This window comes from Schistocerca cancellata, chromosome 2 (genome assembly GCF_023864275.1).
Source record: "Schistocerca cancellata isolate TAMUIC-IGC-003103 chromosome 2, iqSchCanc2.1, whole genome shotgun sequence".
Taxonomy (NCBI): Eukaryota; Metazoa; Arthropoda; class Insecta; order Orthoptera; family Acrididae; genus Schistocerca; species Schistocerca cancellata.
The window spans coordinates 713,304,927-713,319,353 of record NC_064627.1 but is presented as its reverse complement, the minus strand read 5'-3'; positions in this window follow the sequence as shown (position 1 = coordinate 713,319,353).

Genomic DNA, 14,427 nt, shown 5'->3' with positions numbered 1-14,427 from the left:
ATATATAATGTAGCTCCATTCAGCAGTACTAAACAGTCCTCCAAAGTAGTAAGTTCAGTCAATGATTTAACAATTGCAAATTTCAGGGAAAGCCTACAGTAGTTAGACTGGGATGAGGTGTACGGTGAACCTGATTCCAATTTAAAATATGATTTATATCATGACACTTTTGTAAATGCATTTGAAAACTGCTTCCCCAAGAAAATAATTAAATACACTCGTAAGAAACCATGTAACAAACCATGGCTTACTAATGGTATATAAACATCTTGTAATTGGAAAAGGGAAATGTATCTGACAGCAAGAAAGAGTAGTGACCCAGAAACTTATTATAAAAACTACTGTGCTATAATAAGAAAAGTTATTAAAAAATCCAGAAGTATATGTATAATGTCTGAAATCAGCAACTCTGATAATAAAATTAAAACTATTTGGAATATTATTAAAAGAGAAACAGGTCAACCAAGAGCACAGGAAGACAGTATTATCATCAAATTGAATGAAAACTTTACGAACAAAAAGTCAGAAGTTGAAAATATATTTAATAATCATTTTCTAAATGTTGTGGATATAGTAGGATCCAGGTGTTCATTAGAAGATGCTAGGCTGTTAATGGAAGAGGCCATACCTATGCAATTTGATACAATTTAAATCTCACCCACTTCTCCCTCTGAAGTTAGGAAAATAATATACTTGCTTAAAAGCAAAAACTAACATGGAATTGGTGGCATTTCCAGCAAAATACTAAAAACTTGTTCTCAACGGATAAGTAAGATTCTCAGCCACCTGTGTAATAGCTCTCTGTAACAGGGCATTTTCCCTGATAGACTGAAATGTGCTATTGTTATACCTTTGCATACAAAAGGGGATAGATCTGATGTCAACAATTACCGTCCAATCTCCCTTCTAACACCTTTATCCAAAATTTTTGAGAAAGTAATGTATTCAAGAGTAGCTTCACATATCTGTAAAAATGAAGTACTAACAAAATGTCAGTTTGGTTTCCAGAAAGGTTTTTCAACAGAAAATGCCATATATGCTTTCACCAATCAAATTTTGAATGATCTGAATAACGGAACACTACCCATTGGGATTTTTTGTGATCTCTCAAAGGCCTTTGATTGTGTAAATCATGAAATTCTGATAGACAAGCTCAAGTATTGTGGCATGAGTGGGACAGTGCACAAATGGTTTAATTCATACCTAACTGGAAGACTGCAGAAAGTTGAAATAAGCAGTTCTCATAATATGCAAAGATCAGCACATTCCTCAAACTGGGGAACTATCAAGAATGGGGTTCCACAAGGGTCGGTCTTAGGTCCTTTTTTGCTCTTAATATATATTAATGACATGCCATTCTGTATTCATGAAGAGGCAAAGTTAGTTCTCTTTGCTGATGATACAAGTATAGTAACCACACCTGACAAACAAGAATTAACTGATGAAATTGCCAATAATGTCTTTCAGAAAATTACTAAGTGGTTCATTGTAAATGGACTCACACTGAATTTTGATAAGACTTGTAACATACAGTTCCGCACAATAAATGGTATGACGCCATTAATAAATATAGACCTTAATCAGAAGCATATAGCTAAGGTAGAATATTCAAAATTTTTAGGTGTGTCCACTGATGAGAGATTAAATTGGAAGAAACACATTGATGATTTGCTGAAACGTTTGAGTTCAGCTACTTATGCAATAAGGGTCATTACAAATTTTGGTCATAAACATCTTCTCAATTAGCTTACTACGCCTATTTTTACTCATTGCTTGGATATGGCATCATATTTTGGGGTAATTCATCACTGAGGAATGAAGTATTTATTGCACAAAAGTGTATAATCAGAATAACAGCTGGAGTCCACCCAAGATCATTCTGCAGATTTATTTAAGAATCTAGGGATATTCACAGTAGCTTCTCAGTATATACACTCTCTTATGAAATTTGTTATTAACAACCAAACACAATTCTAAGTAATAGCAGTGGGCATAACTACAATACTAGGAGAAAGGATGATCTTCACCATTCAAGATTAAATCTAACTTTGGCTCAGAAAGGGGTGAATTATACTGCCACTAAAGTCTTTGGTCATTTACCAAATAGTATCAAAAGTCTGACAGATAACCAACAAGTATTTAAGAAGAAATTAAAAGAATTTATGAATGGCAACTCCTTCTACTCCATAGAGGAAGTTTTAGATATAAATTAAGAAACAAAATTATAAAAAAGTCATTTAAAAAAAAGGTTGTTATGTTAACTTAATTATGTTGTTAAATTAACTTCATTATGTCATGTATTGAAAAATTTGACTCATTCCACATCCCCCATGCTGTGGCTAAGCCATGTCTCCACAGTATCCTTTTTTCAGGAGTGCTAGTTCTGCAAGGTTCGCAGGAGAGCTTCTGTAAAGTTTGGAAGGTAGGAGACGAGATACTGGCAGAAGTAAATCTGTGACTACTGGGCGTGAGTCGTGCTTCGATAGCTCAGATGGTAGAGCACTTGCCTGCGAAAGGCAAAGGTCCCGAGTTCGAGGCTCGGTCGGGCACGCAGTTTTAATCTGTCAGGAAGTTTCATTCCACATCATTACGAAATATCGTATTCATGATCCATGGAACTAGTATTAATCTAATCTAATCTTTCAGAAACGACTTCCTGACACTTAAATCTATACTCGATGTTAACAAATTCCTCTTCTTCAGAAACGCTTTCCTTTCCATTGCCAGTCTACATTTTATATCCTCTCTACTTCGACCATCGTCAGTTATTTTGCTCCCCAAATACCAGAACTCTTTTACTTCTTTAAGCGTCTCATTTCCTAATCTAATTCCCTCAGCAGCACCCGATTTAGTTCGACTACATTCCATTATCCTCGTCTTGTTTTTATTGATGTTCATCTTATATCCTCCTTTTAAGACATAGTCCATTCCGTTTAACTGCTCTTCCAGGTCCTTTGCTGTCTCTGACAGAATTACAATGTCATCGGCGAACCTCGAAATTTTTATTTCTTCTCCGTGGATTTTAATTCCTACTCCGATTTTTTCTTTTGTTTCCTCTACTGCTTGCAGAATATATAGATTGAATAACATTGGGGAGAGGCTACACCTCTGTCTCACTCCCTTCCCAATCACTGCTTCCCTTTCATGCCCCTCGAATCTTATAACTGCCACCTGGTTTCTGTATAAATTGTAAATAGCTTTTTGCTCCCTGTATTTTACCCCTGCCACCTTCAGAGTTTGAAAGAGAGTATTCCAGTCAACACTGTCAAAAGCTTTCAATAAGTCTACAAATGCAAGAAACGTAGGTTTACCTTTCCTTAATCTATTTTCTAAAATAAGTCGTAGGGTCAGTATCGCCTCACATGTTCAAATATTTCTACGGAATCCAAAGTGATCTTCCCCGACTTCGGTTTCTGCCAGAAATCGTGTTAGTATTTTACAGCTGTGGCTTATGAAACTGATAGTTCGGTAATTTTCACATCTGTCAACACCTGCTTTCTTCGGGACTGGAATTATTATATTCTTCTTGAAGTCTAAGAGTATATTGCCTGTCTCATACAAGGTGGTAGAGTTTTGTCAGGACTGGCTCTCTCAAGGCTATCTGTAGTTCTAAAGGAATGTTATTTACTCCTGAGGCCTTGTTTCGACTTAGGTCTTCCACTGCTGTGTCAAACTCTTCAGGCAGTATCATATCTCCCATTTCATCTTCATCTACATCCTCTTCCATTTCCATGATATTGTCCTCAAGAACCTCGCCCTTGTATAGACGCTTTGTATACTCCTTCCACCTTTCTGCTTTCCCTTCTTGGCTTAGAACTGGGTTGCCATCTGAGCTCTTGATATTCGTACAAGTGGTTCTCTTTTCTCCAAAGGTTCTTTAATTTTCCTGTAGGCAGTATCTATCTTAGCCCTAGTGATATACGCCTCTACATCCATACATTTGCCCTCTAGCCATCCCTGCTTAGCCAATTTGCACTTCATATCGATCTCATTTTTGAGACGTTTCTATTTCTTTTTGCCTGCTTCATTTACTGCATTTTTGTATTTTCTCCTTTCATCAATTAAATTCAATATCTCTTCTGTTACCCAAGGATTTATATTAGCCCTCGTCTTTTTACCTACTTGATCCTCTGCTGCCTTCACTATTTCATCTCAAAACTACCCATTCTTCTTCTACTGTATTTCTTTCCCCCATTAATGTCAATCTTTCCCTAATGCTCTCTCTGAAACTCTCTACAACCTCTGGTTCGGTTAGTTAATCCAGATCCCATCTCCTTTAATTCCCACCTTTTTGCACTTTCTACAGTTTTAATCTACAGTGCATAACCAATAAATTGCGGTCAGACTCCACATCTGCCCCCGGAAAAGTCGTACAATTTAAAACTTAAAACCTGGTTCCTAAATCTCTGTCTTACCATTACATAATCTACTTGATACCTTCCAGTATCTCCAGCCTTCTTCCATCTATATAACATTCTTTCAAGATTCTTTAACCAAGTGTTTGGTATGATTAAACCACGCCCTGCGCAAAATTCTACCAGGCGGCTTCCTCTTTCATTCCTTACATCCATTCCATATTCACCTACTACGCTTCCTTCTCTTCCTTTTCCTACTATCGAATTCCAGTCACCCATGACTATTAAATTTTCGTCTCCCTTCACTATTTGAATTACTTCTTACATCTCATCATACATTTCATCAATCTCATCGTCATCTGCGGAGCTAGTTGACATATGTACTTGTACTACTGAGTTAAGTGTGGGCATCATATCTATCTTGGCCACAATAGTGCGTTCACTATGCTGTTTGTAGTAGCTTACCCGCACTCCCATTTTTTATTCATTATTAAACCTACTCCTGCATACCTATATGTGGTTTTGTATTTACAACCCTGTATTCACCTGACCAGAAATCTTGTTCCTTCTGCCACAGAACTTCACTAATTCCCACTATATCTAACTTTAACCTATCAAATTTTTTCCCTTTCTAAATTTTCTAACCTACCTGCCCGACCCGTAGAACGCCAGTTTTCTTTCTCCTGATAACAACGTCCATCTGTGAAGTCTCCCGAATGGGAGACTATTTTACCTCCGGAATATTTTACCCAAGAGGATGCCATCATCATTTAACCATACAGTAAAGCAGCATACCCTCGAGAAAAATTACGGCTGTAGTTTCACCTTGCTTTCAACCGTTCGCAGTACCAGCACAGCAAGCCCGTTTCGGTTAGTGCTACAAGGCCAGATCAATCATCCAGACTATTGCCCCTGCAACTACTGAAAAGACTGCTGCCCCTCTTCAGGAACCACACGTTTGTCTGGCCTCTCAACAGATACCCTTCCATTGTGGTTACACATATGGTACGGCTATCTGTATCGCTGAGGCACCCAAGCCTCCCCACCAACGGCAAGGTCCATGGTTCATGGGGGGAGGAATCTACTCATACGATTCAGAATCAGATCATGTCGCATTCTGCTCCCTATCTTGACTCAATGGTACGTTATTGATATTTCTGCGTTCGTCATAATAATTATCGCCTAAACGCGGTGGCTGTTTAGCTCTCTTTCCTCTACCACTTCACTGACCAGATAATGAGATCGTGTATCCTTAACTTCCATGCTTCCAGCATTCATGGCGACTGTCATTATTTAGGGTGTTTATATGACCGTTAGAGGACCTATCATTATCCTGAGCCTACTCCTTAACGGCAGTTACTCTTCCCACTCACTCCAGATACGCACTGGACTCTCCCACATTATTCTAGATGCGGATATGATTCCTTTCTGCCAATATCAAGGTAGCTTAACATTTAGTCCCATGATAATCATTTCCGGATGCATCATTTCTGTCAGATGCGACAGCCATGAGAACCACTTTCTAGAGAACTCTTTAACTGATTCACGACTTGGAGTAGTAAATCTTTTATCACTTAAAATGCTCTCGAAAAATCATTTGTTTGTTGTGTGACCAGTACTCATTAACAATGCAGTTTTTAATTCAGAAAGAGTTTAGCATCTAATCATTAGGTCAGCTGACAATGGCGAAGCATCTCCTGACAAATAACTGCTTATGAAATATGTTTTCTCACATTCTGACCATGAATTTGGTGAAACATCCTCAAAATCATTCCATAACTCTAGCAAGTGAATTTGTTTATCTGGATAAAACTAAAAAATTGACGATGTCTGATAAAGCTACGTCAATGGAGGTAGCATGCTGTAGATTAGAATTACAAGAGCTACTAGAGGTTACTCTATCTTCTATGTTTGTAGCACTAGTATTAAGTTCTTGTACTTGTTGTTCTACAGACTCCACTCTGTCGTTTTTATTCTATTTTGTTTTATTTTATTTTTTACCGACATCCACATCTAATTTTACACAACCAGATTTTAGTTACTTAATATCCTTTTGAAAAGCATTAATAGTCACTTCCTCAAACCGATTAGAGCAAAGTTTGGATTCACTGCCTATTCTTTCTGACGAACCCCCATCCATAAAATCATCTGCGTCTTTGACATCTTTACGAAGTTCACCAATTTCGCTCTTGAAAATTCTATGCGATGTAGTTGCCGTACCTCGATTCGCAAAGCTTGGTGGTTAGTTGCAATTTTATAAAGTAAATTATTCAGTTTTAAATTGTCATTTATTTCCTTATTACTAGGTTCAGTCTTAGTTAAGTGCTTGCTGTTGGATTCCTTTTTATTGTTCAGTTCCTTATGATGCGATTCATGTTTAGTAAACAGTAACTGCATTCAGTTTGATGCCGCTACCTTTCCACTTGGCATTTCATCCGGTTTTAGTGGAGCTTCCAGCATTCCCTGACATTTAAGAAATATTGAACTCCTCATCATTATCTCATAGCTCTATTAATTGTATTTTCTTCTTTTTTGACTTCAACTTCAGTTATACCTCAGAAAATAGTTCTCATTTTTTGAGTGACTATGAAATTTACCTCCGAATCAACTTTAGACAAGTCAGCTAAAGAGTTTGGATTTGTTGCTTTGACGGAATCATCCTCGTTAATTTCAATTTCTAATTCTCAGGATTCATCGTCAAGGACTGGTTCCATTTTATTTCATTTTTATCATTAAATTCCATTTTAATAGCCTATTAAAGCAGTTAACACATAATTTAAATACCCTTCATTTAACTTACTTGCTTGACCTCTACGAACTATACCGGAGTAATGTACCAGTTAACGATGCAAAGTGTTGAAATTTAATTCAAACAGCAGCAGCAGTTACGGCTAGAGGATGGCGACGGGTATCGCTTACTGCAGTAGCTCCGGGTGACCTGGGCTCTGGCAAGCGCGCGCAGTAGCTTGCTGGTGACATGCAAGTCCTCGCAGCTCCTCGATGATGCGCTCCGTCTTCTTGTAACTCAGCGCCGGTGGTAGTCGCGATGTAGTGTCGTCTTCTAACCACCTTCCGTTACGCTCAAGGTGGCTTTGGCTTACACACAAAATTTAGTTTTCAAACTAGCGAGCAAATATTAACGCTGTTCTCGCACTGGTTTCAGCATATTTCACTTCGGTGTCCTGTAAGTGCCTACCGAGATCACTTTCACAGTTCCGTTTCCTGGCTGATGCACCATATGTGGGGTAGCGGGTAACCATTCTTTAAAGGCACATTTGCAGGATGGGCGTAGATGTATGGCAAAAACGTAGATATAAGTGCAGAATATGAATAAAGAATTACGTAAGATATTAAATAGTGTAAGCGGTTGTATGGATTGTGGCGTGCAACCGCTGAAACACTAGGATAATTACGCAGTTCAGTTGTCACGCCGAGAAGACGGCACCTATTGTGGTCTTGAAGCCGTCCTGATCGGACGCGTATCTGCCATCGCTGCAGATAATTATTTAGCACAACGCCATTATTCTATTTTATTGAGACGCAATTTCACTAGGCGTACTCATAGTTGCACACAGCAACAGAATTAATGCAAGTGTCAATGCAATTTAATTTACTATAACATTTTGTGAATACAGTGATATTATTTAATCTTATGTTTCATTTATGTTGCAGGCTATTGTTCCAATTAAACAGCGTCTTGCCATGGCTAAAGATTCCGTGTTACAAGTACTACAAATGGTCCAGCACGAACCAAAACTTTGGAATTATTCGATCTACGAAATATAAATAAATATTTTCAGAAAAATCACCCACGGTCAAACTTACAATGAACGGACCTTACGCAAAAAGCCGTGGTCAAGCGCGCAAAGTTTGTATAAACTGATCACATACTATTATCATTAACTATTATTATTTGTCTGTTCACTGATATTCTCTAAGAAGACAGGAAAAGCTACAAAAAAACAAAATTCTTTTGGTCGGTACTTCGTTATGTAGTTATGAAAAGACACTTAAATTGCCTGTGCGTACTTTACACCTACCTTCGCCGTTCACAGGAGCCTGAAAACTATTTTTCGGTCAGGCAGAAAGCGATGGAGAACATACTGACCATAATTTCCAGTCAGCAAGTCCACATTACTCTTTGTTTTCACTGAAACGAAATGTCCCTACTTGCTATTTACTCAGTGGCTACAGGAACTGTGACCACAAATAAATGTTATGAATGTTACCTGAGCAATATACTCTGTAAAAGATCACACACACAAAATATAATAGTATCCATAACAATAATAACAACATCCCTGTCAGAAACAGCATTATTGATAACTCATAACATGGGAAACTCCAAGTAAAATGGTCTGCCACCCTGCCGTCTAACCACCAAAAGTTTATAGCTCGCCTTAAATGTGGAAAATAATCTCGGCACTTACCACGTGGTTTTGTCAACATTATGGGCGGAACACAAACAGTTACTTCAGATAAATCTAAGCGATCCAGGACTGTGTGCTATTCTCGTGAGTTCACTTCCTGCTTTTACCGAATACAAATTTAAATCTTCCTAGTTCTGACTTCATCCGAGGCACAACGTACGCAGGCATTTGGCTGACGCTGATATCTCGTTGCGAAGTGTGTTGTACCACTGCCTCTCTGGTTGTATTTCCAAAGGGGCGCAGTGGACCGCAAAACGAAACACCTGCTATCAACCGGCCACTGTACGCGTAGCACTACCTAAATTGCCTCTTTTTCGGACACGTATTAATTACTAGCTCCGTCATTAAGCATGTTACAATCTTCTTAATTTTTAAATACGTAGAGTTAAGTTTGCTTTAGTTACTGAAAAAGTTTCATTTCCACTGTATTTAAACTGTGCCGGCTAGAATTTTTAGAACGGAACCGACAGTAGAACATGACCCCTGAACTGCCTCTTTAAGATTCCTTGTAATCATTGTTTTTACAATATACTCTTCAAACGTGGTACAGCTATATTATTGCAAGTTCGAGTGCTGAAATGAAAACTTTCCATTACAAATACAAATGATACTTACTTTATTATAAATCGGAACATTTTAGTTCCAAATTTGGTTTTCAGTAAATAATTTGAAAACTATTAGAGGTAGGCTATTGGTGTCACATATTTAATGCTTTAACATGAAACTGAGGCTACATCCGAATTTACATCTTTCTGAGTCTAATTTAGAGGCTTCAGTTTTTGTTAAAAACGCATATTTTAACCAAAATATTGCTCTGATCAAGTTGAGAATTGTAAAATTTACTTTTGACACACATTTCCATATTCTGAACAATATTTCGGTCTTTAGTTTTATTATTAAGTACCGTTTATTTATTTTAAGATAGTCCATTTGATTATTCTGCGACTTTACAATGTTAACAGTAATATATTTAAGCACACATTGACGAATTTCGGAAAAGTTATTTTATGTTTAATTCCACTCCTAGATTATGGGGCAATCCTTCATACTTTAAGCACAGGCGCTTCGTGATGACTTGCCGCTGGTAGTAGTGAACTGTGGTAAGTCGTGGCACACTCGCTCTACTCTGTACCTCTTACAATGACACACCGCTTGTTTCGCCTCAGTTGGGGTTGAGTTGTTTTGGGGGAAGAGACCAAACAGCGGGGTCATCGGTCTCATCGGATTTGGGAAGGATGGGGAAGGAAGTCGACCGTGTCCTTTCAAAGTAACCATCGCAGCATTTGCCTGGAGCGATTTAGGAAAATCACGGAAAACGTAAATCAGGATGGCCGGACGCGGGATTGAACCGTCGTCCTCCCGAATGCGAGTCCAGTGTGCTAGCCATTGCGCCACCTCGCTCGGTAGCTTCGCCTCAGTATATTTCAGTAAAACATGAAAAATATATGTATAAGTATCTCAGAAAAAATATGAACTACAGTAAATAATGTGAAAATCAGGAGCCAGTCTTGAAAAATGGTCTCCATATTAGTGATCAGTGCATCGAATTAATCCCAAATCTACTGTCAAATATTTGATGAGTAATGTGACTTTGCCAGTGCAACGCTTGTTAGACGGCCTTGTATAATATGTGGAGAACATAAAACATTCATTAACATCCTAATCTGAGCTAAAATAGATTTTTAATCGCCATTTTCAACTTCAGAACATTCAAATCCACGTAGATCAACTATTTTCACCTTTGTAAAAAAAGGTTAAAATTAGTTGTCAAGCATAAGATATACAAGAATGGTGAAAAAAACTGAGGATCTCATAGATGACGATCGGATTTGGATTTAGGAAAAGTGAAGCTTCCAGAGGGACAGCTTTTACGTTCCCTTTATTAACGGAAGCAAGACTGAAGAAAAGTCAAGCACGATCCTAAGATATGTCGTCCTAGGAAAGGTGTTCGACCATGTGAAATAGTACAGCATTCTGATAAGAACAGGAGCAAGCTATTGAGAAGGGCAGAGCATATACGATATATTCAAGAGCCAAAAGGGAACAAAAAGAGAATAAGACCAAACTCACAGTGCTCGGATTAAATACTATGTAAGACAGGGATGAAGTTTTTCACCCATACTGTCCAAATTATACACCGAAGAAGCAATGACGAAGTACCAGAGATGGTCATGAGTTGGATTAAATTTCAGGATGAAATAATGTTAATGATAAGATTCGCTGATGACATTGATATCCCCAGTGGAAGGGAAAGAGAATTACATGAACTGTTGAATGAAATGAACAGTCTAATGACTACAAACATGGAATGAGAATAAACTGAACAAATACAAAAGTAAAGAGGAGTAGCAGAAATGAGAATTTCGAGGAACTTTATTTCAAAATTACCATTCAGAAGTGGTCACATTCAGCGAATTCTGCTACCGTCGAAGATGAATAACCCATGACGGAGAATCAAGAAGGATATGAAAAACAGGCCAGTGGAGCAAAAGAGAGCGTTCATTTCAAAGAGAAATCTACTGGCGTCAAATCAAACATCGACCTTAATTTGAGGAATAAATTCTGAAAATTTGGTTTTAGGGCAGCATTGTTTGGTAGTGAATCATTGCTAATGGAAAACCGGAAGAGAAGGGGATCGAAGTGTTTGAGAAGTGTTTCTACAGAAGAATGGACTAATAAGAAAAGTACGAGGAATTTCTCGGCAGAATCGGTGAAGAGAAGAATATACGGAAAACACTGACGAGAAGAAGGGACAGGACGATACGATATATTTAAAACATCAGGGATTAACCCCGCAGTACTAGGGTGGGGGGGGCTGTGCAGGGTAAAAACGGTAGGGAGAGACAGAGACAGGAAGACATGCAGCAAATAACCGAAAACGTAGGCTCATGTTTAATCTGAACCATTGATAAGAATAAACGAGATCATTACCTTTCCTCTACCAAACGTAACCAAAACTTTTGTTTATAGATACTTTGTGTTGTACAAGATGTAAGTTACTTATTATATTTGTGTGTCTGAACTACGGTGTCCGTTGTGAAGCTTTTTAAAATTTATACAGGCATTTTTAAAGCAAAGTATGTTGATATAGCAATGTAAATAATATGGAGAGTTATTTAATTACAATGTCATTAACAGTGCACTGTAAGCCCCAGAATTAAGGGTTTGAGGTGTAATGACATGGAAATGGAGTTTCTTAAATGAAAGTTTCAGTGCTAATGATTAAGCTCTAACTATGAAATGTGTTTTGCTTAGCATATAAGTTACTGAAGAAGCAGTAGATGGAATTTATTAATAAGTTTCATGACCACTCATGTCCGCTAAAATGCTTCCTTCAACCGTAAGAGGTACTAGCCCTTTGCTTATTGTCTGCAAGAAAGTGACTTTCTCACACTAATGTAATTTCGCAGCTATTTAGTCTGTCAGGATCAACATTTGTTTGCCAGTTTAGAAAAGGGTATAAACCATAAATTGGCATATCGAAACATTTACTGTATCTTATGTATAATAAATGTTCTCATGATAGTAATTATTTTCTTATAAAAATATGTATCTGTCCCCTTAGCTGAAAACTTTTACGCAGTATTACTGAAGACATACAAATTTACACGTCTCTGCAAAATTACACAAAATAGTAAATTCAGCAACGGATCATTACAGTTGGTTTAGTTGTAGGATAACTGTTTATGCAAAGAACTGTAAGATAGCTAGTGATGACTGACACATATTCCTAGTACCTCTAGTACCCTCTGTCAGGTACTTAAGTGTGATTTGCAGAGTATCCATGTAGATGTACCTACATTCTTTTTTTGAAAGTTGTTTATTTTTTATGTATGTGTGTGAATGCGCAAGCAGCGTATGTCATCAGCTAGTGCTAGTAGCTGAGTCTAAGCCAAGCTCGGCGAACACAGTGCTTCACTGGAGACGATAGGCACCCAGAGATTCCGCAGTTGACGTCTTGTGGATCTCACCTCCCATTACTTTCACCTGTCCACCCATTGTATTGCGTCCTGTATCCTGCCTAACTGGTCACAGCACCAAGACCTTGTTTAGATGCAGCAGAAAACTGCCCTGTTAACATTCAACTCTGAAGATATCATCTCGGCTTCCGAATCTTGGATGTGACATACACTCGCAAGAGATCTGGCTCGTTGTTATTTAGAGATATGTGTACGTTGATACCCAGACTTTCTGTTCTGGTCGTTGTGAAGAACGCAGTCGACGACATCACTCAATTGGAGTGTTAATCCCCGGAGACACTGACGGAGAGGCGCTACAGTATTGATTAGGAAGCGTTAGATAATCCCAAATTAGAGCAAACCGCGCCATCTGTTTTATCCATTAGCACGGGACTGCGTCGTTACTCTCATATTGATCAGCGACTATTTCCGTGAAAGTGCCGGCGTTACGTCTGTCGGTGTCGACGCGAAACCAGGCTAAACGGAATTCCGATCCAGTTGGCAGGATTTAGGGAATCCACGACCGTTCCATATAGTACGTTCTACTGCAACTACGTAAGAGGATAAAAGGTAGTGTAGCGAAGGACCCCTAAGGAAAGAATATTGTTTTATTGTCCATAATGAATAAATTAACTAAGTTACAAATTATTAGACAGTATCAGAAAATATATTCCTAACAAGATAAATTTAATCAGCAAAACTAACTTGATACTTCAGTCGTACGACGTGTGATTGAGGGCGCCGTGCTTGCCTACATTAATAGGAAAGCAAAAGCCGAGCGAATGAATGCGATTACGGTGTACCCATCTCGTCTGAGACCTATAATGCCCAGTGATACCATTACATTTATTTTTTTTTTTAATTTCTGACGTTGACTTCTGTTCTCCCCTTGTCCTTTGATGTCACTGGAAGTGTTCTTAGTTACTCATGCGGCTGTGGTCCTTGTAACTTCGTGCTGATTTTCCGTCATACCAGGTCTTGTAAGTTCACAACGAAGGCGAAATTTTGGGTGTCTACCGCTATATATATGTGACAATAGCCTCATATACAATTATATATTCAAATAGTAACAGGGGTTGACTGAATTAGTGTGTAACGTGTAACAAGTATGTGAATCTGACTGCTAGGTTTGATATTCTTCTACGTAACACAGTGTCGATAAATCAGTACGATGGGAACTGCTTAAACGAAGAAGTCATGGCAGAACATCAACTGAACTTTCAACTGTAGTTCATTCAAGCAGGAAAGAAATAACTTACAAAACAAAGCACTACTTTACTAGGTAATATACTACCGAAAAAACGCCCTCGAATTGCCTGCTCTATCTATCACAATGCTGATTCAGGTGTAAGGCTTTGGATGCACGCCAGTCTAATGAGTAGCCTTTAAACATGTTCAGTTCGTTTAATTTTTTCGTGTACTAGCTGGACTCAAAATGTTGTTTGTATTCTACTAGACTGCATTTGTACAGGAATCATGTGCTATGAACATTCATATAAAGCGTATTCAGAAAATTATGTAGCAACTTCTTTAGCTGTTCCTGACCTCCTTGCAGGGAGGCTTTACAGATTTTCTTCAACAGACATCCTTGGCCTTAATTGCCACCTGTACCAATTTTCGTAGTACTGTGATGTTTACTTAAGAGTATGTATCGGAGAGTCGTTTACTCTGAGAATGCAAACG